Source organism: Lissotriton vulgaris, chromosome 6, assembly GCF_964263255.1.
Source record: "Lissotriton vulgaris chromosome 6, aLisVul1.2, whole genome shotgun sequence".
Classification (NCBI taxonomy): domain Eukaryota; kingdom Metazoa; phylum Chordata; class Amphibia; order Caudata; family Salamandridae; genus Lissotriton; species Lissotriton vulgaris.
This window is the reverse complement of record NC_141694.1, coordinates 514309513-514337125: the sequence shown is the minus strand read 5'-3', so window position 1 is coordinate 514337125 and position 27613 is coordinate 514309513. Positions and strand designations below refer to the sequence as shown.

General features: G+C 43.8%; 1 protein-coding gene across 1 annotated transcript in view; it reads left to right on the top strand.

Annotated features, from left to right (window-relative positions):
- The window catches only part of IMPG1 (interphotoreceptor matrix proteoglycan 1), a 1383550-nt gene that overhangs the window by 1181489 nt on the left and 174448 nt on the right, over positions 1–27613 (top strand). The gene's annotated exons all lie outside the window — the stretch shown is intronic.

Here is a 27613-nt window from a genome sequence, read left to right as displayed (position 1 = left end):
TCCACAGAAAGCAATGCAACTAAGTTGTTTAATTTCTAAGCTCATGTGGGTCATTTTCTCATTCAGGTCTACTTTCCCATTTATAAACTACAATCCGTATTCACGAGTCTATGGGTGTAGGGTAGTGTAGCAAGTCACCTTTCTGCACTTCCCTGTGACACAGGAAATGGGCAGGAATATGCTGTATTTATCCAATAAGAGGCATTCCTGTCCTTTCTCCCTTCGCTGGCACCATTTTAGCAGGAAGGGTCACCTTCCCGCATAAAAACAATCCTCAGAGGCTTTTTCCTCACATAGAAAGAGGAAAAAACGAGGATTAACAAACATATTTCTCTTTGTTGCGCCTTTCCTGGGGAGTCGTATTTGTTTGGTGCATTCCCAGGTTTAGTATAAACACAAGGAGGGCCTGAGGAGAAAGGAGGGACCACGAGGGCAGGCTCCCCAGTTAAAGACTCAATACACACAGAGTCCTCGGGTCTCAAGAGACTAAGTAACGTCAAAGAAGGGAAACAAACTGACTTACAGGAGGGGGGTTTCTCTTATAAGTACGGTTTCCCTCACACACCAAAGGTGTTATGCTTCATCCTGGGGAATCTGTATGCCACTGCTAAAGGAATATGATGTTGATGCACCGCTGAAAGTGCTTTTTTGCTTCAATGATAAGTATTATTTCTATACTGCAAGTATGAAAATGCCAATAAAAACATTCCCCCCCCAAAAAAACAGAAGGCAAAATGTACGGCTGCAGACATTAGATCCAGGCATACTGAGTAAGACCTAGGAAGTTTTGTGGTTTTCATCAGGATCTATATTATAGCTACTGCTGTGTGAAAAAGTGAATCAAAAAAACATAATAATAACAACGCATCGGTATGTTGGATTTAAGATACTAAACGAGTGATCCAAGACATTCGAAAGAAAGAATTCACCACTTGGACCTGTAAATGAGACATAAACATCAAGCCACGCAGTTACATCAGTCTGAAAATGTGCTATACATTGAACCCAAAAAATTACATTACAAAGGGAGCAAGATAAACAATTCAAAATAGTTCATCAGCATCAGTTGTTAGAGAAATGATCACAAGTTTATCATTTCACAAAAGATGTGTGGCTTGTTCAGACATGCTGTGCCCTTCTCGCGAAATGTCTGCAAATGGCGTCACTCCGCTACAAGAGTCTGGTAGAGGGACACATCTGTTCTGAGCTGTGTGCCTAAGGTACACACGCTGCTCCAACCTGTGGAATTAAGTTTGTGGTGTTAAAAAGAAGTATTGCCCAGTTTTAAAGGATCAACAAGCTTAAAGATAAACATGGAGACTAAGTCAGACTCTATTGTGCAAGAGGGTGGTGGTTATGCCAAGATTGCTCATCTAGATAAATAGCAAAGGTATCACAATGGCATATTTAAGCTGTACACGATTGTAGTGGATGATAGCTGTTAATGTGACCTAAACAGGTTATGATCAAATAAGTCACGATGACTATGTGCAGGGACACCAATTGACCTGAGATGGACTACCCAACAAGGATATGCAGGTAATGTACAAAAAAACAATGCGTGTTTTTAGCCCACAGTCAGTGATGTCTTAAGTGATAAACGTACAATTGAGACGCGTGTGTCTGCAATGTGGGGACAAAGCTCTGTGTCTAAGATGAATACTGCTGTCCCACGATGAAGATCAATAGTGGCTGTATACTATCCTAATGTGAACCAGGGCCCACATTTGTATATGATCTGTGTGCCCCAGACAACTCACAAAATCAAAGGAGAAATGACCCATTACTGTTCTGGATGCCTGCTGCCTGGTGGTAGCGGAGAGTCGATGTGTAATCCATAGCCTGGTAAGGGGGATCTCTTGTAGTTAATGCGCTAGCCGCAGAGTGCATACAGATCAAAGCAATCTAGAACCCAAGTCGTCTCAGTGGTTAAAAAGGGGACGGGGTATAATGTGCCCCATCTGTGAAAAGAGCGCTCTCTCCAGACAGCAGTAAAAAAGCCTACAACTCAAAGCTCGCGTACGCGTGGGCACTGTGGTGTGTGTCAACAGAGATGCAACCTCATATGAGATGAGCCCGATTGTGTGCGTTAATAAGGAGGCGGGGACTCACAAGTTCTTCCTGGAAACCTGGGGCTTCCCAGGAGATGTACTTTAAATCTAATGCATTAATGTAGGGGCAGTGACTCTCTAAAATGGCGGGGATCTCCTGTGGTAAATCTGCTGGCCGCAGTGTGCACAGAAACAGAAAGTGCTCTAAAGGCCCACTTTAAAACCGGTGCGTTGGGCGCAAACATGGAAAGTGTGTACATATCCGCAAGCTCGAGCTGCCCTGGGGAAAGCACATTCAAATTAAATACGGAGCAGGGCAGGGGGTGGACGCGGCGGCGCCAAAGGCAAGCCTGTCTGCGCCCGTCCGCATCTGGCGACCCCTGCACTGCCCTTCATCTTGCCTCAGCCCCGCCTGGGTGTCTCAAACTGAAAAAGTAGTTATCATGGCACTGCTAAAATACTCCAGCAATGAGTTTAAATATTTAAATAAACCACATCTTCGACCATCAGACACACTAGAAGGGAAAGTACATAGAATCCACGACACATACCGTTCATCAGGACTTACCCAATCAAATAAAGTCTAAACACTTCATGACCCAAATCAACGTAGTATTTTCAAGCAACTAAGTGCTATCTACTTTAATGGAGCCTCATAGATATGGAGGCTCCAGATATCTGTTTTGTCACTGAAACTTGGCTGCACAAGCATGCTTCTACCGATGTGCACAACGCCTTTCCTCCTCATTATAAAGTAGAGTGGATAGAAAAGAGCCAAGAGGTGGAGGTCTACTTATAGCCTCCACTGCGGGTGTGACCATCACTGCCATAAAAATCATAATTTCAGGCCAAATAGAACTATGTGTCTTCAGGATAGAAGGCTTATCCAGTGGCACATGGAGGGGAGCTCTAATATATAGACCTCCGGACCCCAAAAGTCACTTTTCAGACAAATTACTAGATATTATCGCACCACAAGTATTGGCCGCAGACAGTTTTCCCTTAATTAGATATTTTAACTGTCATGCTGAGATATTGTCGAACTCTGACACAGATAAGCTGATCACCAACATTAATACCCTAGGACTCGCCCAGTTGGTAACAGGTTCCACTTACAGTGCTGGTCATACAGTCAACATTCTTTTTACCAACTCCCTAGGTATCACAGTTGAACCTCCTATCCCACTGTTATGGTCAGATCATTATCTATTAAAATTTGTTATTCCAGCTTACATGATCAAAAATGACCACAGAAACAAACTAATATGGCAAAGGTCTTGGCGCAAAGTCACTCCATCCCTCTTCTCAAGACATTTCAACTTTGCCCTCCCAGGCCAAGAGGAAAGCATCAACCGAGTTTCATCTGCCTTTGATAAAGCTATCACGGTTGCACTTGAAAAAATGGCCCCCCTCACCCAGGTTAATATGAAGTCCAGGACCACTCCCTGGTTCACGGAGCAACTAAAGATAACAAAGCTCTTGTGTAGGACAGCGGAGCGAAAGTGGAAAAAAAAAGCAAAAACATTGCTGACCGTGAAACCTATAAACAAATCCACCTTTGCTACATGACGGACATTAAACTGGCAAAAAAAAACTGTTCCTTTTAAATCGGATAGAACAGGCAGCCAACTCCTGCAAGGAACTCGCTCAGATCTTGAAAGAATTTACAACTCCCACCACTCAAGCTTTAACCCCTAATTCTCAAGAATAGACCGATTCTCTTTCTACATTTTTTGAAGACAAAATTATTGCAATCCATCATTCCTTCCCACCTCAACCAAATAATGTCCATTCAGAAGATGTGCCTAGTATGTCTCCTGATCTCCCCCACATCCTGGATGAATTTGTTAAATGCGACATCGAGACAGTGGCAGCCGTCATGCAGAAGATAAAATCTGGCTCTCCCGCTGACCCAGTACCATCAAAATTTCTCCCAATTATTGCACCAGTACTATTAGAAAGTCTAACAGGTATATTCAACAAATCACATTTGGAGGCCAAGTTCCCTAAACTACGGAAAGCTGCTAGGGTCAGGCCCATTTTTAAAAAACCACTGCCGACCCAAAACTTCTCCTGAACTACCGTCCTTTTCACTACTTCCCCATTTTGTGAAAATGTTGGAATCACTTGTAAATCAACAGCTCGTTGATCATCTTGAGAGCCATGGACTGCTAGATTCTTTACAGTCCGGTTTCAGGACGGCACATAGTACAGAGACAGCCCTGGTTGAGGTAACGGATAACATCAGGCTAGCCTTGGACAGACGTCAGTCCGCCATCCTTGTCCTGCTTGATCTATCCGCTGCCTTTGACACCATCTCCCATAGCATCTTAGAACATCGGCTCTGGGAGATTGGTGTCAGAGGGACCGCCCTCACATGGTTCAAGAGTTACCTAACAGACTGAGCTACCATAGTTCAAATGGGTAACACTGTCTCATGTATGAGCGGTCAAGATGGGAGTGCCACAGGGCTCTATTTTGAGCCCGACTCTTTTCAATCTGTACATGACGCCACTGACCAAGGTGATCAGATCTTAAGGTTTTTATGTTATATCTTATGCTGATGATATGCAGATCTTGGTCGCTGTTGGACCAGACCTCGCAGAAACAAAGCAGCGCTTCAAAGAATGCATGCCCCACATTGATAGGTGGATGAGTACCAACCACCTTGAATTAAACTGAGGCAAGTCGGAGATCATGCTTTTTGGTCAGGCTCAGGAGCAATGGTCTCAAGACAAATGGTCTCCTAACCTTGGCCCTTGTCCAACCTCCAAATCGACTGTACGAAACCTGGGCTTCTATATGGATAACCAACTGTCCATGGAAAGTCAGACCAACCATATTATCACTATCAGTGTCTGTTTTGGAGTGATGCAAACTCTGACACAGATCAGCCGATCAGCAACATTAATACCCTAGGACTCGCCCAGTTCGTAACAGGTTTCACTTAGTGCTGGTCATACAGTCAACCTTCTTTTTACCAACACCCTAGGTATCACAGTTGAACCACCCACCCCACTGTTATGGTCAGATCATTATCTATTAAAATTTGTTATTCCAGCTTACACGATCCAAAATGACCACAGAAACGAACTAATATGGCAAAGGTCATGGCCAAAGGTCTTCAAATGGATTCCAATTGAGGCCAGGGAACCACTAGTCCAGGGATTGATAAAAAATCGTATGGACTACTGGAATGCCCTGTTGCTCTCAATCAATGAAGGTCTTCTCAACAGACGTCAAGTTCTGCAAAACACCACGGCAAGGCTGGTCCTGAACCTCCTGCCCAGATCTCCCTTTGTCCCCTGTCTGAGATCTTTACATTAGCTCCCGGTCAGAAAACAAATTCTATTCAAGATTCTTACTCTGACACACAAACACATGTTTGGAAAGGCCCAGGATACTGGTCCAAAAAACTATGCTGGTACCAGCTTCGCTGGATGCTAAGATCCAGCAATGAATAATTGCTCACACCTCTCAGAATTTGTACTACCAGAAAAGGAAGCAGGTCTTTTTCCTTTCTTGCCCCGGCATCCTGGTACAAAATCCCCTCAAGCATACGTACCATCAGTGATCATAACTGCTTTCGCAAGAAACTGAAGTCTTGGCTATTTGACAACTAAGCTAGTATTCTTTCAGAGCCGTCTGCAAGCGCCATGAGACTTTCTAGTGATATGTGCGCTGTACAAATTTCCCTCATTTGATTTGATTTGAAGCAGCTTTAAAGCCGCCGATCTGTGTTTCACAGTGCAGGCTGCAACCCGCCTGCACATTTAAAGGGTATTATAGATACCCTTGCCATCGCGTGCCGTCAGTGACTGCACCCACCGCTAAGGGGATGTCTGGGGGTCCATGGGACCTCCATTCCCCCCCCAGAGGGCTGCAATCACGGGAACCACTGACAGTGGGACACCTTTGAGGTGGCGCACTGTCAGTACGCCTCCTGAGAGCGTCTTTGCCTCTGCGCCCGCTGCTCTGTAATATGGCGCAGGCGCAGAGGTAAAGTGACTCCCTCATTTGCCTTCATGCAAATGAGGGAATGCACTCTAGAGAAAGGGCTGGTGCTGTATGTGCACCAACCCACTCGCAAGGGGATGTCTGGGGGGGTCCATGGGGCGTCCATTCCCCCGTCAGAGGGCTGCAATCACGGGACCCACTGACAGTGGGACACCTTTTAGGTGGCGCACTGTCAGTACGCCACCTGAGAGCGTCTTTGCCTCTGCGCCCGCTGCTCTGTAACATGGCGCAGGCGCAGAGGTAAATTGACTCCCTCATTTACATGGGCCATGCCTTCATGCAAATGAGGGAATGCACTCTAGAGAAAGGGCTGGTGCTGTATGTGCACCAACCCACTCGCAAGGGGATGTCTGGGGGGTCCATGGGGCATCCATTCCCCTGTCAGAGGGCTGCAATCACGGGACCCACTGATAGTGGGACACCTTTGAGGTGGCGCACTGTCAGTACGCCACCTGAGAGCGTCTTTGCCTCTGCGCCCGCTGCTCTGTAATATGGCGCAGGCGCAGAGGTAAATTGACTCCCTCATTTGCATGGGCCATGCCTCCATGCAAATGAGGGAATGCACTCTAGAGAAAGGGCTGGTGCTGTATGTGCACCAACGCTTTGAGTATTAAAAAAGGGGCCGCAGAAGAGTATGCTGCACCTTCTGTAATACAAAAGTGCCCCGTGAAGCGCAAAGTGGGCGCCAACGCCTGTTGCGCCTCCGGGCACCTAATGTAATATGGCCCCTGATGTCTATGGCGTGGCCACTTGCACCCTATATGCCTTCTGTTTGTGGACATCGACACCCTGACTGTGCACATGTGCTGCTATTGCGCAGTCATCTACTGAAATAGTCCAAGACCAAAATCATTTTTTTTGCACCTTCAACACATATAGACCCATCACTTCTCCGATGTAATTGTCTTCCACTCCACTCTTCTATTTGCTACACAATAAATTTGTGGTCCATTTCCCTCCAGCAGGAAACTCTCACCTCAATTCACTGTCATCTGCCCAAAAGCCACTACCAGCTCAACTGGCACTCAACCGAGACACTCATAAGTACTTACTACCAAACTGGACCATAACACCATCTTTCTACTTGACTTCTTCACTACTATTTAAAGGCCCTAGAAATGTTCTTGTGGTTTGTCACCAATACCCTACTTAACCTTCCCAGCTTCACTGATAAGTCCCCCTTGAGGCAGAAGTAGACTCATGATCTTTCTGCAGGTTTCCAACCATCACTTTAAGTCCATTTGCATGCTTGCTGCTTCATCGCTGGTATAATCCATTTCTCTCTGTACTCCTGCTGCACCTTATGCTCTCAGCCTCATTGCTGTAGCACCATTCCAAATCCCTATGCAAGCCTGCTCAAGATTCAGATCGTTCTGTCTCGTAGCATCAAACTGTTGGATCGCTTAGAAGGAAGCCATCTATAGACAATAAAAGGACAGCATTAATACATATATTTGACTGCTTCAAAAGGTTGGCCAGCATATACTCTGACACAGAATACATCAATCACAATTGAAAATATGTACAGAGTGACTATGCTGTGAATGAAGAGAGCAGTAATGTTTAGAATTCTTGACGAATGCATTCATGCACGTCACATCAATAGCAGACCGTCTGTTCTCCAGTATTCTTCCATCCCACCGTTGAAATGCATGTGCACAGTTTCAGACATGGAACCTACAAAGGCCATAATCGACAAGTGTGCCACGGTTCCTTTGGGCTATGCCTGGCGCCTGATTGTCTAAGAGGCCATTAGCATGTCGAAATCCACCTTTTTATTCTTGTATGATCTAACACGTATATTTGTCCGTAATAAAAAGGTTGGTATTTATTAATTATTTAAGAATCCCTGCCAGCATTAAACAAAAGCTGACAAGACACCAATTACACTCCTACATGACATCTGTTTCAGAGCATGTTGTTGATTATAACAATTACTGCTAATTGAACTACCTAAATATGTTACTCTCACATTCCAAAAAGAAAAATATAACTATAGTTTCAAAAGCAGCCTTTTCTTTTACTTATTAAATCAACAAGAGATCCTTTACTCTTTCGCTCATATTTTGTCTAATAAATCTGTTGCGTTCACCCTAGATTCTCTCTTCCTCTTCTTTTCCTTTGTGCAGACTGAACTGCTTTTCTTTTTAGGTGAGACAGCCCCACCATGGCTGCCTCTGAGTCTGTCGCGGATTTTCTCATCTTGTAACTCTGTCCTCTTCTTCTCAACCCTTTCTTCTGGCTCCTTTCATCATTCCTTAACCCCTTCCCTGCGCATGACGGAACCACGCCGTCATGAGCCACGGGCGGCAGGTGCGCATGACGGCGTGGTTCCGTCATGCTGCGGCCACTCCGCCCATTCCCTGGGCCTGTATGGGCGAATTAGTGAGTGGGCGGGGTCGTGACGGAACCACGCCGTCATGAGCACAGCTCGCCCGTGGCTCATGATGGCGTGGTTCCATCACGAGCTTGGTGGCGATGCGCTCAGTCCCCACCCCCTCAGTTCCACAGTGGAATTAGCGCCGCGGCCAAAGGGTTAAAATCCACTGTAATTTGTTCCACTAGATTTAAACACCTTCTGTTCAGTGCCTCTGTCATTTCTAATTTTCATCCAAATCTCCTTAGTAACTATACATTTTACATTATATACACAAAAAGAGTGGCAAATAACAAGATATTTTCTAACAATAAGCACAATCAGTGTTGTGATTAATAACATAAATACGATGAAAGATGTCTTTGTTCTTTTTTTATCTTGTGCTTCTTTTATTCATTCTTTGTCAAAAGACATGAATATTTTTGTACAGCCAACGCATTTCGCCCACAATTCGGGCTTATTCAGGGCTGTATGCATTACAAACTGTACTATCAACATATTTGACAATACACATAAAAGTGACCAACACACATGTAAAAACGTATTCACAGTCTCAAATCCACATAGAATTGTGCTAATGATAATTATCAAACAATCTATTAAGCAAAACTCACAGGACTATCAACCTATTAACACTACAAATAAGAAGTAACAGACACACATGAAAAAGACCTATATAATCTTGAATCTACATAAAAGTGTACTCATAAAAGTTATTATAAATGAGGGATGCAAATCAATTAAGCAATCTATTACACATTATCTGTTAATACCTATATTGGTATTTTGCTCAGAGGAAAAAATGTCTTGCATACTCACACAAGAATAATTCCATGTGTGTTTATAAAAAAGCACCATATTTAACCAACAAATAGGCAAACTGAGACATTGATCATAATAAATTCCAAGAGTTTCTCCAACATCATAATGAGTGATCAAGCTCCTTTCCTCATACAATGCCAAAATTGTACCTTCCGAAATTGGATGCAAAATGTATTAATTCTATTATTTTAGAGAGCACTATCAGTTCACATCGAATTCACGAGTATATGAAAATCAAGAAAGATCAGATTGCATTGATTTAAAGAAACCAACACGATTATCTAGATCCAATAGTTAAACCCACCGTAGTAGGACTTGTTAGTTCTCACAAGTGAAAGGCATCTTCTGCAGTGTAATGTTCCACATTGGTTTGTTAATCTAAAAATCGAGCATATTCTTTTGTCAAGACACACTGTACTTTCTAGTGTGAAATGTAGTCATGTGTTATTTAAAAAGAAATCTTATTACCACAATGTGCTCCCATGACCTACCAGCAAGATAAAAGCCCCTAAAGTGAAAAACACACAGTTTAGACATAAATCGGACTATGCTAATATAGTGTGCTAACCCACAAAAAACTGAAACTTCACTGCTCATGCCGCTAGTGCATGCCATCACATAAAGTGCGGCAAAATACAAAGACACCATGTGTAGGTTCACAGGCCCACATGCCCGTGCAAAAGGATACCATGCTTTAAATGCCTCTTCATGCCATGATACATTGCACAATGTGTGCGCATGGGCTACAAACCTGTGAGCCTATGTGGAAAGATACCATGTTTTTAACTTATTCATACCTTAATTAAAATTTACATATTGTGTACAACAGCTCCAATCAATTTTCCAACTTTTAAAAGCATCTGTGTCGTACCTCGCATCTGAGGCTGAAATAAGACGAAATATGGTCTTTCAAAACTAGGACCCCTGCACAAAACCAATTGACTATGCAAATGGTTTAGCGCAAAATGTTAGTATCATTCGAAACAATTGTATATTTACTCACAAATAGCCAGAGTTAAGCTCCTCCGATAGCCATAAGCATGAGTTGGCATGTTTCCCGATTCATGGCATGGCCGTACACGGGTGAGTGTTTGACTAGATATAAGATTGCTTATGGCTATTGGAGGAGCTTAACTCTGGCTATTTAAATGAGTAACTATATGCTCGTTTTAAATGACAATAACACTTGACACTGCAGAAGATGCCTGTCACTTGTGAGAACTAACAAGTCCTACTATGGTAGGTTTAACTATTGGATCTAAATAATGGTGTTGTGTTTTTTTTAAATCAATGCCATCTTATCTCTCTTGATTTTCATATACTCGTGAATTAGATGTGAACTGATGGTGCTCTCTAAAATAATAGAATTAATCCATTTTGCATCCAAAATCGGAGGGTACAATTTTGGTATTGAATGACGAAAGGAGCTTGAGCACTCATTATGATGCTGGAGAAACTCTTGGAATTTATTATGATCAATGTCTCCGTCTGCCTATTTGTTGGTTAATTATGGTGCTTTTATAAACACACATGGTACTATCCTTGTGTAAGTATATAAGAAATGGTTAACTCTGAGCAAAACACCAATATTTTTAATAACTGATAATGTGTGATAGATTTCTTAATTGATTTGCATCCCTCATTTATAATAACCATTACGAGTACACTTTTATGTAGATTTAAGATTATATAGAAGGTCTTTTTCATGTGTGTCTGTTACTTTTTATTTGTATTGTTAATATGTTGATAGTCCTGTCAGTTATGCTTAATAGATTTTTTGATGGCTATCATGAGCACATTTTTATGTGAATTTGAGACTGTGAATACGTTTTTATGTGTGTGTCTGTCAATTTTATCTGTATTGTTAAATACTTTGATAGTTCTGTTGGTCATACTTTAAGCCCTGAAGAAGCCCGAATTGTAGGTGAAACGCATTGGCTGAGCAGAAATGTTCATGTCTTTTGACAAAGAATGAATAAAAGAAGCACAGGATAAGAAAAGAACAAAGACCTCTCTCATCGTATTTATGTTATGAATCACAACACTGATTGTGTGTCTTGTTAGAAAATCTATTCTTATTTGCCGCTCTTCTTTTGTAGATATGTTGACTGAGGAAAGGTCAATGATGGTGGCTGGCCGTTAGAGGTGGGCATTAAATTCTTGGAACACACAGTCCATCACCAGCTTTCGACTTTCATTGCCCCTAGTTCTTTACTTCCCCCTCTAAAGTTTGATTTCTGCCCTGGGGCCTGGCCAACGGGGTCCGACTGGCCTGCGGGTAATCAGTTAGTGCTTGAGGGGCTGGCCTGACAGGTCCGTATGTGGGCCGGTTGTTTAGCTGCTTGTGGGCCTGTTGTATGGTCTGCTGGGCTGTTTTTTTATGCTGATTTCCCTGATATTTAAACAAACTTTGCCTGTAGTAAGCGCAAATCCATGCACTCTTCCATACCATGCAAAACTCTTATTCAGAGTGTCTATACCAGTTCAAAATTCTCCCAGTTTGTAAACATGGACCATTTTTTAGGTAATTCATTAATGGGGACACTTTTATTTTGTATTGTAATTTTATTTATATAAAGCAGGAGTCTCCCACCAGTAGCTTGTGAGCTACTATACCTCTCCAGCTATCTTTGAGTAGCTCACCTGTGTGCTACTTTAAATTAAAATTAAATTAAATTAAAGTAAACTAGAAAGCTTTTGCTTTGTTTAATTAATATATATATATAAGAAAAATTGAGATTATACACTACCAATTATATTAGTAGCTCACAATGCGTTTCATTGAACATAAACAGCTCTCAGTGCAGACACGGTTGGAGACCCTTGATATAGAGATTACTACTCCTGCTGCGGTGTTGAAGCACTTTAAGGAGAATAGCAAGCTAATCTGGAAGCCAGTGGTTATTGCGATTAGTCACGTGCACTTAAGAAATATTTTGCATGAGAACTCCAGTTATTTTGTGATAGTTTATTTAAATATTATTTAGATGTGATCTTAATTGGGGGCTATGTGATTTCAGGTGAATGTTTGGTAAAATAGATAAACTGAGTCTAGGTAATGTTAAATTACAGAAATAGGGTTTAAGGAGGAGAGATTGTGATCTATGGTATTAGCCAATTGCAGAATCACAATAAGAAGGATTAAGGCATGAGACTGAGAGGAGGCTTTACTCAGAAATAGAAGGCATGCAGAGGATGGAAGGTAAAAAGAGTGTCACTCTCAAAAAAAGAAAGAAGAGGAATCATGCAAGAGTAAGAAAAGGCAAGTTTTTCATGCACGATTTTACGAGTATAGTTGGAAAAGGCTTTCTGAGATAGCAAGTAATCAGAGAATATAAGCAGTAGAGAGAAACATTATACATAGTGCACCATATCTGCTGTAGACATTTAACATGCAATTCTGAGTGTACACATCTTGTAAACATTAAGGGCCACATATACAAGGCATTTTTGTGGTTGGAAATGGCCGATCCGACTGTTCCCAAGCGCACAAATGCTTTTACAAATGTACATAACACAAATTACAATTTGATTGCACATTACCAAATTGCAATTTGTGTTTGCAATCTGGTATTTGAGAGGCAAGTTTAGAATGTTCCTTCCAAATATCGAATCTGAATCGGCTTTATGAATGTTTTCATACAACCGAAAAATATTCATATTTTACTGACTACTTGAAGGAGGTGGTAACCCATTCCCAAATGAGAAGGAGTCCCCTTTGAGAATGTAAAACAAATATTTTTTAGAGCAGGCAGTGGTCCCAAGGTTTACTGCATACTCTTAAAAATGTAAGCTGCAATATTACATTTTTGGTTTTTAAACATCCCATTTTTCTTTAAGGAAAACAAGCTGCATTTAGAAAAAAATGTTGCTTCAATAAAAAGCCATCACAGACATGGTAGTCTGTTGACATCAGTAGGCCACCATTTTTGATATGGCTGTGACTCCTGATGGGTCGCAAATTGCCCCCTCCCCTTTAGTGAAACAAAAGGCCCTGGGAAATGGGGTCCCCATGTACCAATTAGGCTTAGGAGGGGGTCACACAGCCCCCACCCCATAATAAAAAAGGCCCTAATGGCTCGTGCCCTCAGGGCCTAAAGAGACTCAGGGAGGGAAGCCACACTGTCCCCTAACCTTTTTGTAAGTTTTGGTCCGCTCGATGTGGTCTCCATGTGGTATATAATAGCTTGAGGGGAGGTGCCATGTGGCCCCATCTGTTTTTTTTTAAAAAGGCCCTGGAGAAGGGGTCTCCAGGGACTAACAAGTCTCAGGGAGGGGGCCAGTTGGCCCTCCTCCCGTTAAAAATACATAGGGCTCTGGGGGATGGGGTCTCACGGGCCTACTGAGGCCACATGGCCCCTCCCCTTTTATGAAAGTTTTGGCTTCAGGGTAGGCTCCCTGTGGTCTATAAAGGCTTGGGGGCAGGGGCTACGTGGCTCCACTTTGCCTTCAAAAACAGGCTTGGAAAGGGGGGCAGTTGACCCTCCTCCCAGCGCTCCGTACATTGTTCTGGGTTCTTGCCTTCCTCACCTTCTGGCAGCCCCATCACGCGGATGTTGTTGCGGCGGGAGCGCCTTTCTGCATCCTCTGCTCAATCTTTTAGGGCATGTATGTGGTCTATCATGTCCTGTAGCGCAGCTGCGTGGCTTTGGGTGATAGGCTGTAGATCTTTGAGTGTTTGGCCTTGCTCTGTGACCTTTTCGGCTAGTTTTCGGTGGTCCGCGTGCAGCAGCATGAAATCCGAGGTGAATTTATCTATTCGGGTCACCAGGGAGGTTCTGGTGTGCTCTAACACAGCACCAATTTTCTCTACTGCAGCGAGCACAGTCCATCTTGGCTGCAAGGGCTTTGGTAGTGGGCTACATCTCACCCTCAGCTCCCGTGCGCATGGAATCCAGGCTGCTCGCACGCGGAGAATCCTGTTGTACTTGGCACGCATCCGGCCCATCATGAGTTGTTGCGCCGAAGGCATTTGTAACTGGCTGCAGAGGGCTGTGACATTGGTAATGGTACCTCCGCAGAAGCTCCGAACAGGTGTCTGGGCACCTCGTGGGTGTGAACTTCTTCAGGTGCTTAACCCGACAGTGTCACCAGCGATAGCCGCACTACGTGCGCTCATCCATTCTCAGGGGTGCAGGTGATGTTCATCGAAGTGTGTGTGTGCGGTCTCCCTGTGAGGCAGGGTGTCAGAGAGCAAAGCGTGGTGTCATCCAGCAACCCCTTCCAATGACTGGGGACTATTTTCTGGTTTTCACTCGCAGGTGCCCGGCAGCTGTTTTGTCAGGGCTGTCGGTCTCTGCAAGTCAATGCCTCTCAGGTTGTCTGGTATGCCCCCATACAGATCTCAGCTCGTGTCTCCTCCCAGAACCGATACCAGGCAGGGTGTCTTGAACTTAGTCCGCTTTGTTTTTCAGCGTCCTCCTTGCAAGTGTGACACCCACACACTTCCTAGGCATCAATTGTGGGTGTTGTTCATGTGCTCCAGGCTGCCTCCACTGGACCGCATACCTCTGTCAGGGACTCAGGTTGCCCACAAGCTTCCACTACGCCCTGTGTTTTGGAGGCTGGTTCAGAACTGTTGTGGTTCATGTGCTTCCCTCAATGCAGCAGGTACATGCGTGTTCTGTCTTCTGCTGCACCCCTGGAGGAGAAGGGAGTTATCTGTGTCTTACAAGTGCACCCGACAGGCGTCCAGTGTCCACTACTATGCGTGTAGAGCTTGAATGCCCTGACTTCCCAACCAGTGTCCCCACAGCAAGCACTGCACCTCGTGTCTCGGCTCTTCTGACTTGTGGATTTCACCCCTCGCAATGGGCTGCCTCCTGGGACCACCTCAAATGCGGCGTGTTCACTACTCCTTCACTCACCAGGTGATCCAAGGACAAGGCAGCATCTGTTCCGGCCTCCCGGCAGCAAGTACCAGCAGCGCTGCTGCCGCTGCTCAGACCCGCCTCTTGGAGGCCGGCGCGCTCCGCATCTGCTCCCTGTACTTCACTTCATTGGGGCCTGCCCAGGATCCAATCGCCCACGCTTCTGTTCCCCACGTCTCAGCTCCACTGGTGATCAGGACCCGCACGGGTGGTTCCAGGGGGATGCCTGCGTCTACCGCAGGTGTACAGATGTCGGGCCCCTCAGAACCTCCACTGCCGTTCAGGCCCGACCAGCCTAGGCCCCAAACCACCGCGGTTTGCAATGCCGGACGTGGCCGCCTCTCACAGTGCCGGGGTTCTCGATTGGCGCCACCGTCTCTCCTTGCCTGCTACCCGCTGCTGCCTCAGTGGCTGCCGTGCCAGCGCGGCCAGCCGCTCGCCACCTCCAGCCTCCCACACGCAGGCTTGCAGGTCGCAGGCTCCGGCCCCGCTCACCTCGTCCACGGGGTCAAATGCTCTGGCTTGCTCAGTCTCTCCGTTCGTGGCAGCGTTACTCTTGGTTCCGAGGGGACTGCACGGGGGAACCGCCGCCTCGACTCCTCCACCGTTCCACGCTGCCACTATTCGGCGTGAATAATGTGCCTGCGGTCGCCTCACGCCAGCAGGCCCCGGCCCTGGCCCTCGCAGTCTTGGTTGGTCGAGCAGCACAATGCAGGGTTCTCCGGTTGCATCAGGTCTTAGGCTGACTGGTCCCGTTGATGTGGAACGTGGATGGCTCACTTACAGGAGAAATTAGCCGGATTCAAGGGGGATGTCTGTCCGAGCATTAGGGACTTGCGTCTGCCATGTTGGCTGGCTAGCCACTCCCCGAGTCAAGTTCTACTTTCACGCTAAGTTTTCCAAACTGGTGTACTTACATTCAGCAATTATTTATGTTTTAGCGAGCAAGAATCCTATGGTAGTTAAAATAGGAAATGTCACTTTTTTGAGGTCCCACACACTTTTTTCTACCTGTTTGACGCATCTGCACAAAACATGCTATGCTGATTCCAAATCAGTTGAATTATTTTTTGGGGAATGTTTTCTGCATATTCATCGAACAGTGCCAAAGTTGGTAATAAATAATATCTTTTCAATGAAAAGTCTCACATAAGATTAACTTCAAAAGTGCTACCACAGCCTGTGTAAAAAATATAGTTATGCATGCTGATGTGCAGAGTGCCATTAATAGCAAATGTTGAGTGTGGGCAGGAGACATGATTCCCTTAACTCTTCTTAGCTGTTTCACTAGGTCTCTTTCCTACTTTAGCCCCTTCCTGTTTAAACTTGTTCTATCATTAAGTAACCAACAATGGTAGGATTCTTGTCCTTAATTGTTTTTACTCTTGATTCACTTCCTTTCTTCATGAAACATTCCCTAACATCAACCCCAACCCATTTCATAACTAACTGCTTACTTGTGCACTACTATTTTACTCCATATGGTTGTACTGTTATTTGTGTGCCTGCTCTCTGTGCAGCTCTATGGAGTAAGCACTGTGAAAATACTGTGAAAATAAAATTGAAATGAAATTTGAAAAAAAACTTATTTTTCATCCTATTTGGTAGTGATAAAGTGATATTTCACTTCACAAGAACTTTTATTTTGAAAAGTAATATAATTACATTATACTAACAGAATACATTTTTTTATTATTTCGAGCAACATTTGTTTGACCCTTTGCTGTATTTATTGACACTGCCTGTGATGGTTTGTCAGTATCATTTCACTTTGTATAATGATCGTATTTAGATTGATTCAAAATAACTTAGGTTTGAACACATAAGCATGAAACATTTGCACTCAAAATGAAATTGCAGAAATTCACTATCAAAATCATTCTTATTTCAAAGCATAAACAAAACACATAAAATGTTGCAAAAACACGAGATAACCACAATAAAAATTGGAAGTCAGAATTGGACTGCACTTGAAAATGGTAAACAATTAAAAAAATTAAAACTTAAAGAAATGTTTATTCAGAATCTAACAGGCTGCACTTAGTGGAAATGTAGGGTGGTTGCCCACTTTAAAAAACAATCCCCAAACCTCACACAAAGTTGGGAGGTCAACCATGATGGTAGCTACAAACTAATCTTTGATCTTCTATTTTGGTTTGAGTCACTTGAAAAGAAAAGCTCTTTCAGTTTGGTCTCCCTCAAGTCTCACCTCAGCTTCGTCCCACATCTTGTCTGACATTTTAGTATACCTTATTTGTAAAAATTTAACAATATCAAAGTGTATCTAGAATCTTCTTAGTCTGTGACTTAACCACATGGCTGCTGCGGGGATTTTTGCCCTGTGCTGCAAATTGCCATTTTGCTGTTTCCATGACGAGCTCAGCTCGTCATCAGCACACGACACCCGTGGGTGATGACGAGCTGAGCTCGTCATCAGCAGCGAAAGGGTTAAGGATCTCACTACTTGCCACTAAGGTGAGATCTTGGCATTTGGGCTAGGGCCAGTCAAAGGTTACTGGTGCTTACCCACCGTGAGTCATGAATATGTTTTCCTAACTTCAGTAGCTTAGCTGTCAAACTGAATAGAAAGCAATTCTACAGATTTAACCCTCCTAAATGCCCTCATTCCCAGTGCTTAGCCATCACCTATTGGGATGGTGGTTGTCTGCTGTATTTGTGCCAAGGGTCAACTGGCAGTGAAGGTAACCTACCAACTCCAGACCTTTTAGAAAGCTAGGCACTGAGGGAGATCTAACCCATCATTTGTTCTTACCCAGAGACCCATGCAATCTTCAATCTTTGGCTAAAACCATAAAATTTCCTCAGGTTTCTGTGAGGAAAGTTCTGCAATCTGTGGGCATCCATAAAAGTCCCACCAGCAATTATTTTTCCTATGCATTACAGTCATTATAGAGATGTGGGTAACTGTGGTGTTGGGGTCTAGGGGCACCTATGGAAATCTAAAAATCCCAGACATCCCTGAAAAGCTGGACTATTCTGAAAGTGGTGATTTGGTGGTTCTCACTAATTTTCCCTAACCACAAATCCCTGCAAACATCAAAAACTATGCTTAAAAAACAATTTCCTCTGTCTTTCCATTGGAGATGGCTGCAGTATTTGGGTTCAGAGTCAGCTGGCATGATAGAAACTCTACTAACACGAGACATATTTAAAATCTAGAGACCCCTGAAAAATTATGAGTGGTCTGGGTTCAGTGGATCTGATGCATTTCTTTGGCATAATGCATGGCAAATTTCAGAACTAAGCCTCAAAAAACAATTTCCTCTGCATTTCCAAATGGGGTGCTGGAATTATTTGAGTTCCACGGCAGGTGGCACCAACAGAATGCACCAGGGTGTTTTTCACTTATGTGGATTTCAGCATGTTTTCTTGCCCGTAATGTTCTGCAAATGCCTAACTGTTGGTAAAAAACCTTAAAGTCCTTCATGTCTGTTGCAAAAAAATCTGGAAGGTGCATCCATCAGCAAAGGTCCTACCATTACGCATTCCCACACATCTCCAAATGAATAAAAAAATCTTTTTCCTTCACAAATGTACAAGTATAAATACCAGAATGCTAATAGAAACCAGAAACCGAATTTAATACCCTCTCTGGTCATGACCAGTTCCAAATCTAGGTGGCAATGGAATACCAAGGTATTGACAAAATCACACTCAGCCTAGCAGACCATTGCATCCTGCTGGAATCTCATGCTTTTGCAATATCCTCCCATTACAGAAAAAAACATTTAATTGGAAAACATATTTAATAGTTTATTGAGTTTACTGTTAGAGTTATAATTAATCAAAACATTAATAGAAGTAACAGGTACACTTCATAATAGGATTGCCTTAGACTTCATTTATCAAATAAAAGTGTGTCATTAACAGAAAATCAGATTTAACACAGTGCATCACAGCATCCAGGACTTAATGTGCTTAACCAGTCTATAAGAGGGACCATATTCTCTTTAGTTTATATCTGCTCTAGTCCCTTTGAAGGAGAGAGAACTCCCTTAACTGTAGTTCACACAGAAACATAAATTCACGGAAAGGTTATTCAGAGAAGCAAGATGGCGGCTGGCTGAGGCAACGCTGAGGCACCGCTAAATTTGCTAGCACCCTGATCCATTGGGAAAAACCCCCTCTGCAGATTGAAATGCATCCACCACCAACAGAATGCTAAAGGCGATTTTGGATGGTGTATTGGGCTTGCTACAAGAAAATACCTGCCACTGTACTCCTCCTTGTGCAACGATACTGAAGCAGCAGGATAGGAGCTGAGACGTACCTGTCGGAGGATATACGGGGCGCAACAACCTGAGTTCTGCTTGAGCTGTTGGACCTCCGCTGCGGTACACGGAGGGATACTTGCTGGCATGAAACCGAAGGGTACAGCCACGGCGGTGGCGGTATTGACCCGCGGTAAGGCAGCGGCTGGTGTGCAGAGCCCTGCTGCAGAGACATTGACGGAAGGCGGCGGAACGCCGGGAGGAGCTCCGCGGCTACTGGGACGCTGTGGGCAGACGTTAATCCGGAAAGAGCCGATTGAGAAAAAAGGAAAAGCTGAAACGGAATATCAGGCTAAACCTGGCGCGATGACTGTAGAACTGTTTGCGGGAAGAAAGAAACCTGATGTGGCAGATAAGGGTCAGCGAGGTGATGAAAGGTCGGATCAAGGGCCAGATCAAGGGCTGACTGAAGACGGGTCCCCCCAAGTAGTAACTCCACAGGTAAATGCATCTCAGCCGGTTCACGTAGATTTGGGGCAAGTGGAGAAAGGCTTGATAGTTGATGTATCCCCACCCTGCAATAAACAGGTACCGAGTGAACAGATATCGAGGAGTGACAGCCCAGCACTTCTAGTGCCTAATAACTGGAAATTGCAGAGCCTGCAAAGGCGATTGAAACCATGGATAATGTTTAACAAGGCTCAGAACTGGGTTGGCTGGAGAATGCTCCTGTGACTCAAGATAATACAATTACTATTGCTATTGCTGTCTATGATGTGGCGAGACCAGAAGTACAGCCTGATAAGGAAATAATATTGCCACGAGTGGTATGTTCTATGAATGGGGCAAGGAAGCAGGAACAAAGAAAGGGGGTGGTTGCTAGCATGGCGGCTACTAAAAAAAATCTAAAGAATCTAAGAGTAAGATTAAGCCTAAAATTTGGAACAGCCAGCAGGGATCTAAGGTTAACAATCCCACTAAAACAAGTAATCAGCGACTGGCTGCTGATAGACAACAGATGACGGATATAGAGAGAGAAATGTAAGAACCCTTCTATTCTCTATCTGATGAAACAACGTCAGTGGAAGACTTCTCAATGATGTTGAGATCTAGTGGAGAAGAGAGTAAGTCAGAGAGCAAATCGGATGCTACTGGTCAAGACTCCGCCACAATCAGAAAGAAGGGTAGCCTGACACCTATTCTCCCTGATCATGAAACACAATAACTACATTGGGACTATCTACCCACTAATCAACTTAGGTAGGATGTGTGACACGTACGTTGGCGGATAAATGGGGCAGATGGGCCATTGCTACATTAGAAACAGGGGTCACACTAATTACTGTGTATGGCACTAATCAAGATGATCCTAACATTTGGAGGGACCTAGAGGTTGAGCTAGCATCTTGGTCAACTCCATTAATACTATGTGGAGATTTCAATATACATCATGGGATTGTACAACAGGAATTCTCTCAGTATAAAGGCAGGAAACCACAGGTCCACGCAATAAAAGCGTGTCAAGAAACGCATGGGTTGTCAGATGCTTGGGTACACCAAAACACCAATGACCACGGACACACATATTATTCACATCCACATAAAAAATATCTACACTTAGATTACTTCATGGTTTCCACTTCTGTGCTGGAGAGCATGGAAATTACTAAAATGCCCCAAATTTTCTCAGACCATAATCCGTTTATACTGGAAAAAGACTGGCAAGCTCTAAGAAGGTCGAAAATACGACAATGGTCATTTGATCGCAAATTATTATCAGATGAAGTATTTAAACGTCATATTAAAAGTTGGACTAATAAATATAAATAGATATAGTGCCCCAAGGATTATTGGATGGGATGCTTTTAAAGCAGGATTGCGTGAGGAAATTATAAAGTATGTAGGATATCAGAGGAAACAGAGACAAAACATGGTTAATGTAATAATGGCAATTCTGGCCCAATTAGAGATAGTGCACACCGGACAGCTTACACAGGCAGAACAGGAGGCACTAAGAGAACTGCGGATTAAAATTGCAGTTACTAAAGCTGAAATATATCAATTTTTTCAGACGCAATTTGCTCAGACATACGAAGCCCACCAGAAAGAAATGTATCAATATGGGGAAAAAGCAGGTAAATTATTGGCCCTCCGTACTAGGCAGAGAACAATTAGAAACAATATAATAAAAATCCAGAATACTGAGGGCCAGCTTGAGACGACCATGGATAAAATTGTTGGGGTCTTTGAGCAGTTTTATTAAAAATTATATCAAGATGATCAGATAGATATACCAAAATCAGTAAGGGAGGAAGGGACATAGGAATGAGTAAGGTCAAGGAAAAAACAAAACTTGAATTGGAAGAGGAATTTACATTGGGAGAAATAATAGCTGCAATAGCGTACCTATCCTCTGGAAAAGCCTCGGGCCCTGATAAAATTCCAATTGAAATATATAAGATGTTGCAGCCAGAGCTAGCTCCTTTAATACATGATCTATTCCTGATGTACAATATCGGGGTATCCCACCCTCTTCCTAGCAGGAAACCGATATAATAATTTTCCCAAAAAAGGGGAAACCAGTAGAGCTACCTGGCTTGTACCGACCCTTCACATTAATAAATTCAGATGCAAAGATCTACTCAAAAGTCTAAGAAAATAGGCTACAGACAATTATAGAGCCAAGTCGGGAGCACAAAAAAACAACCACACTGGGATGTTGAAGAAGGCCCTCACTCACCACCTAGTGATGACATGCTTCATCATCGGGCCCCACCAAAGAGACCGAGTGTCTCTTTGGTGTGCTGCAACGCCAGTGTTACTGCGGAGGTGGATGGTGAGTTTAGGGCGTGTTGAGTGCAATAAGAATAGTGAGTGGTGAAGGTATTAAAATTGTCAGTAGTGTGTCTGAGGTAATAATTTTATTCTATGACCACTAAAGACAGAGATATTAAAATATATGTGAGGAAACAGTCCACTATAATTGAGTGGTGGGTTCCTATACGTTTGTCAACATGTTTCTTGCCATCGAAACGGTGTTAATTTACCCGGCAATTCTTCAGGACTGTGTGTGATAAACCCTGGCGGTATGGGCGCGCTAAGGCCTACCCTTACCTAGGGGCGTGAAAGTGAAAAATAAATTAAAAATTAAAAAGTGAGAAAGTGCAAAAAAATTAGGAAGGAACAAACTCTTCCTAATTACTCCTGGTTTAGGAGGCTTCTACTTTTCGTTTTCTGCACCTAGAAAGTAAAAGGACAGAGACACACAAGTAGGACAGAACAAACACTTAGTATTGGTACTGGTTGCTACTGTAGATCTATCGTGCTAGCTGTGGTTGAATAGCGCTATAGTTAACACCACCTCTTTGCCCAGGGTTCGCATGAACTAGGAGAAGTGCTGTGCACTATTCGTGGTATGGACTGGGAGTGACTATGGATTAAAAAGTGAAATCTTCATAGAAGATCGTCAACTGAGCGATCAAAGTAAATATCATGATGAGATCGCATTCAAGTAAATTAAAATGTCTCACTTTATAGGTGTTGGAATCAAACACCGTGGGTCTCAGGAGGGGGGTGGAAGCGTATTCAGCACACCCTGTAGCAAGTCAAATACATAGGGAGAAAGAAAATGGCATAGAATCACTATAATATCCATCGGTAAAAGGAGCGCGATCTGTACTTAGCTTGGTGAAGTTACTTGGTTTCCACTTACGCCCTTGACGCTTAGCACCCTCAGTCTGCCTTCGTCGCCCTCGAACCGGACCCCGACGATAGTGAAGCGGGCTCGGTTTGCTGCTTAAAAGTAAAGCGGCGAGGCGGCGAATACTTCCGGGTGGGGGTGGTTCCGCGTCCGTACACGTCATCAGACGCGTAAGACCAATCGGAGCGCCGGGGAGTGGATGACGTCTTAGTCACGTGGGAAGGGTTGCTAAGCGCCCCGGGGTAAACAATGGTCGCGCTAAACATGGAAGTGTTTTATAGATAGGAGCAGCCGCATTGAGGTCTCGCTCTAGAGTGCCTATGCTTACGGGTGACTAGAATCACTTAATCATTTAAAAGAAAAAGATGCTAGTTCTTAACAGGGAAAAGGTGGTAACCCTGTGATAAAAAATAATAAGCAGCCAAATGGTATTAGTAGAATGGGGATATTGCTACTAAAATGAGACCCAATTCATCGCAAGTATTGTGTGAAGGGCTTCCATTGTTGAGAACCTGTAGGTAGGTATTCTGTAATCATTTTAGTGATGGAGATAGATAGATTTTACTGATTCGTGCCATGACAGAAATTGCTAGACTCCATCTTTGTTCACTTCATAACAGTATTCCAGGGAATATCATCGTTCAGACCTATATGGTGGGTACCAAGCCTGTATACCCACCTTTGTTCTTTTTCAAAAAGGCGGTTGGGAATGTTTCTTCCGCTATCCAGATGCTCGATGATAGTCCATCGTATGTCATTGGGGGTGTGGTTCCGTTCCAAAAAATGACGGCTCATTTTAGTGGTTAGTTTCTTGCATCTGATATTCGAGCGGTGCTCACCTATCCTTTGCTTTACTTTGCGGGTCGTCATGCCTACATAACGTAGGTCGCAGGGGCAGGTGATCAGATAAATGACGTTTTGGGTATTGCAGTTTGTGTGACCTTTTTGGGTCCAGACTTTGCCTGGCTCGAGTTCAAGAGTTTTGGAATGTGTCGTAAGGTGGCAGACACTACAGTTTGTGCAGGGGAAGTGTCCAGTGACTCTCGGTAAGCCCCGCGTGTCTGTGATCGATCTCTCTGTGGTAGGTGCTTCAGTTCTAGGTCGAGTATGCACCAAAGTGTCCCTCAGGCTACGTCCTTTCTTAAAAGAGAATAATGGTTTCTCCCAATCTGTTTTTATGCTAGACACAATGCGCCAATTTTTATTGATTGATTTCTTCATGTGATTGGACATTGTGCTGTATGTGGTTACACAAGTTAACGGTATGGTTTTGTTGTCAGTGACCCTGTCTTCAAGGAGTGATTCTCGTGGCTGGTTGCGAGCCCTTTTATAACCTTTATTCAGTATTTTAGCTGGATAACCTCGTGACTTAAGTTTATCAGTTAGATCTGCAGATTGGATCTTAAAATCTTGGAGATCAGAACAATTGCGTCTTATCCGCAAATACTGGCCGTAAGGAAGGTTTTCTTTTAGGGGCCTCGGATGAAAACTTGTGAATTCAAGAAGATTGTTGCGAGCAGTTGGTTTTTGGTATGTTTTTGAGGTCAATCTTGTCCCCGAGACCTGAATCCTCACATCCAGGAAGGTGACCTCTGTTCTGCTCAGTTCAAAAGTGAATTTAAGGTTAGTATCTAGTGTGTTGATCCAACATAGGAAGGCCTGTAATTGTTCATCATTGCCTGTCCATATTACCAGGACATCATCAATGTAACGTCTCCATACTTTGATGGAGGACGTGTAGGGGCCATCGGGTTGTATGATATGCCTTGCCTCAAAATCCGCGACGTACAGACCTGCCACGCTGGGGGCAAATGTACTGCCCATAGATGTCCCGGTTGTTTGCAGGTAAAGGTTATTTTTGTAGGCAAAGAAATTCTCTTTTAATGCTATGGTAGCACAGTCTGGAATGAAGGTCTTAGATGCCTGGTAATTCCAGGTTATGGAGTCTAGGGCCGTCCCCAGGACCTTGATGGTGTCGTCCTGGGGGATGCTGGTATATAGACTCTCAAAGTCTAATGTCACCAGTGTCACAGTGTCTCCTGATAAATCAAGGTTTTGAAGCAACTGAAGTAAGCTTTTGGTGTCCTTTAAGTAAGTCAGAGTGTTTTGCACTATAGGTTTAAGATAGTGATCGCAAAACCGTGAAAGAGGCTCTAACAAAGAGCCAATGCCTGATACGATCGGCCTACCTGGTGGTGGTAGCCGGTTCTTGTGTGTTTTTGGTAGAGTGTAAAAGTAGGGTGTTACATTTTCACTTGTGCTCAAAAAATCAGCCTCATTTTTGGAAATTTCCCCGTTCTCTTTTTCTCTTTTGACCAGGTTGGTGATCCGAGCTCTTAAGTCGTGTGTGGGGTCTCGTGTTAGGGGGGTGTAGTTCTTCCTGTCATCCAGGAGGACTTCACATGCCTTCTCATAATCAGTTGTATTTTGAATTACCAATCCACCGCCCTTGTCTGCTGGTTTTATCGTGATCTTTGGGTCATTTTGCAAAGATCTTAGTGCATGGTATTCCTCTGTGCTGAAATTACTGTAGGATGGAGTGTCCTGATAGGTTTCTAGGTCTAGGAATACTGCTTCTTCAAACGCAGTTATAGCTGCTGGCACTGTTTGAATCGGTGGGTTAAGGTTGAGTTCAGTCTTAATCCAGTGTCTCCTTTTCGTAGCATTTCATTCGGGTCTTCCTTACCTTCGAAGAAAGCTTTGAGTTTGAGTTTTCTGAAGAACGCTGAGAGCTCACAGTGTAGCTTGAATTTGTCAGGGCGAGCGGTAGGTACGAAGCCTAGGCCTCTTTCAAGGACTGTGGTTTCGATTGGGGACAGGACTTTGTCCGACAGGTTGGTTATAAGACTCAAATTCCGCTCGCCCCTGGTTGTTGTTCCCTGTTGCGGGTGTGATTGCTCATTGCATCGTTGTCCTCCCATGACACATGGTTCATTGATTGATTTGTTCCTCTTCTCTTTCCCCTTCCTCTCCTACCCTGGTCTAAAAAAGGCTGGCGATAATGGGGTTGGAAGTTTGGAGGTGGAAAAAAGCCTGGATTCCAGCCCATCATGGGGTATGGTGGTTGGTGGAATGGGAATTGATGACCCATTGTTGGCATCTGGGGTGGTGCTGGCCATCTTGGTGGTTGGTTGTGGAAGCTCTGTTGGCCGCGATTGTTTCGGTTTCCCCTATTCCCTTGTCTTCTGCCTTGTTTAAACAACCCTGTACTTGATCCACTGCTGTTGGATGTGTTGCCATCAGACTGGTCATCGTTAGTTGAGTTGTTAGTGGGTGGAGTATATGATGCAGCTGAGTATGGGTATACTTTCTCATACTCGAATTTTTTCAGATCTTTCTGAAATTTATTGACTTTGGCTTGTGTCAAATTGTCTTTATATTCGTTTAGCTCCTTGTTTATTTTGTCAAGTTTTTTCTTGAAACCAGTTATTGTCGTTTTGAATTTAGACTCAGTTTCTTGTATTTCTATCTGCAGGGCATCAGAGAGTCTTAGGGCAGTTTTAATAATCAAGACGAGCCAGTCGCGGGTACAATGCCACGCGATCGAGGCCCATTCCTTTCTAAATGTGGCATAATTTTGAAAAATTCGAGGGGCATTAGTGACAAGTAGTCCTCGTGGTGCTATGTTTTTAAGAAGATATTGTTTAAGTATTGTGCCATGGAGGATAGTTCGTATCCTGTCTCGTTTGGTTTCTGTGAGTTCATCCCACTCTGAGGTGTGTGCTATTACCTGTGAAATAGCTGGGTCAGAGAACAAATTGGAGTCAGACAGGATGTCAGCTACTTCTGACTCAGAGAATGTAAGTCCTACGTTTGACATGATGGACCCAGGGTATTTTAGGAGACAAAATTGGACAGATAAAATTCTTAAAAGAGCCAAAGGTGCGCTCGTTAAGAAAAGCTCTCACAGCTGTGCGCTGCTATGTATGTTCAACAAGGAGAGAGGTAGGGAGAGTAGATTGGCACTCTTGTTCCCCGGTCAATAATCAATAATCAAAGGAAGAGTGTCTTCAGGGAAGGCTAGACCCAAGTCGGGAGCACAAAAAAACAACCACACTGGGATGTTGAAGAAGGCCCTCACTCACCACCTAGTGATGACATGCTTCATCATCGGGCCCCACCAAAGAGACCGAGTGTCTCTTTGGTGTGCTGCAACGCCAGTGTTACTGCGGAGCGGGATGGTGAGTTTAGGGCGTGTTGAGTGCAATAAGAATAGTGAGTGGTGAACGTATTAAAATTGTCAGTAGTGTGTCTGAGGTAATAATTTTATTCTATGACCACTAAAGACAGAGATATTAAAATATATGTGAGGAAACAGTCCACTATAATTGAGTGGTGGGTTCCTATACGTTTGTCAACATGTTTCTTGCCATCGAAACGGTGTTAATTTACCCGGCAATTCTTCAGGACTGTGTGTGATAAACCCTGGCGGTATGGGCGCGCTAAGGCCCACCCTTACCTAGGGGCGTGAAAGTGAAAAATAAATTAAAAATTAAAAAGTGAGAAAGTGCAAAAAAATTAGGAAGGAACAAACTCTTCCTAAT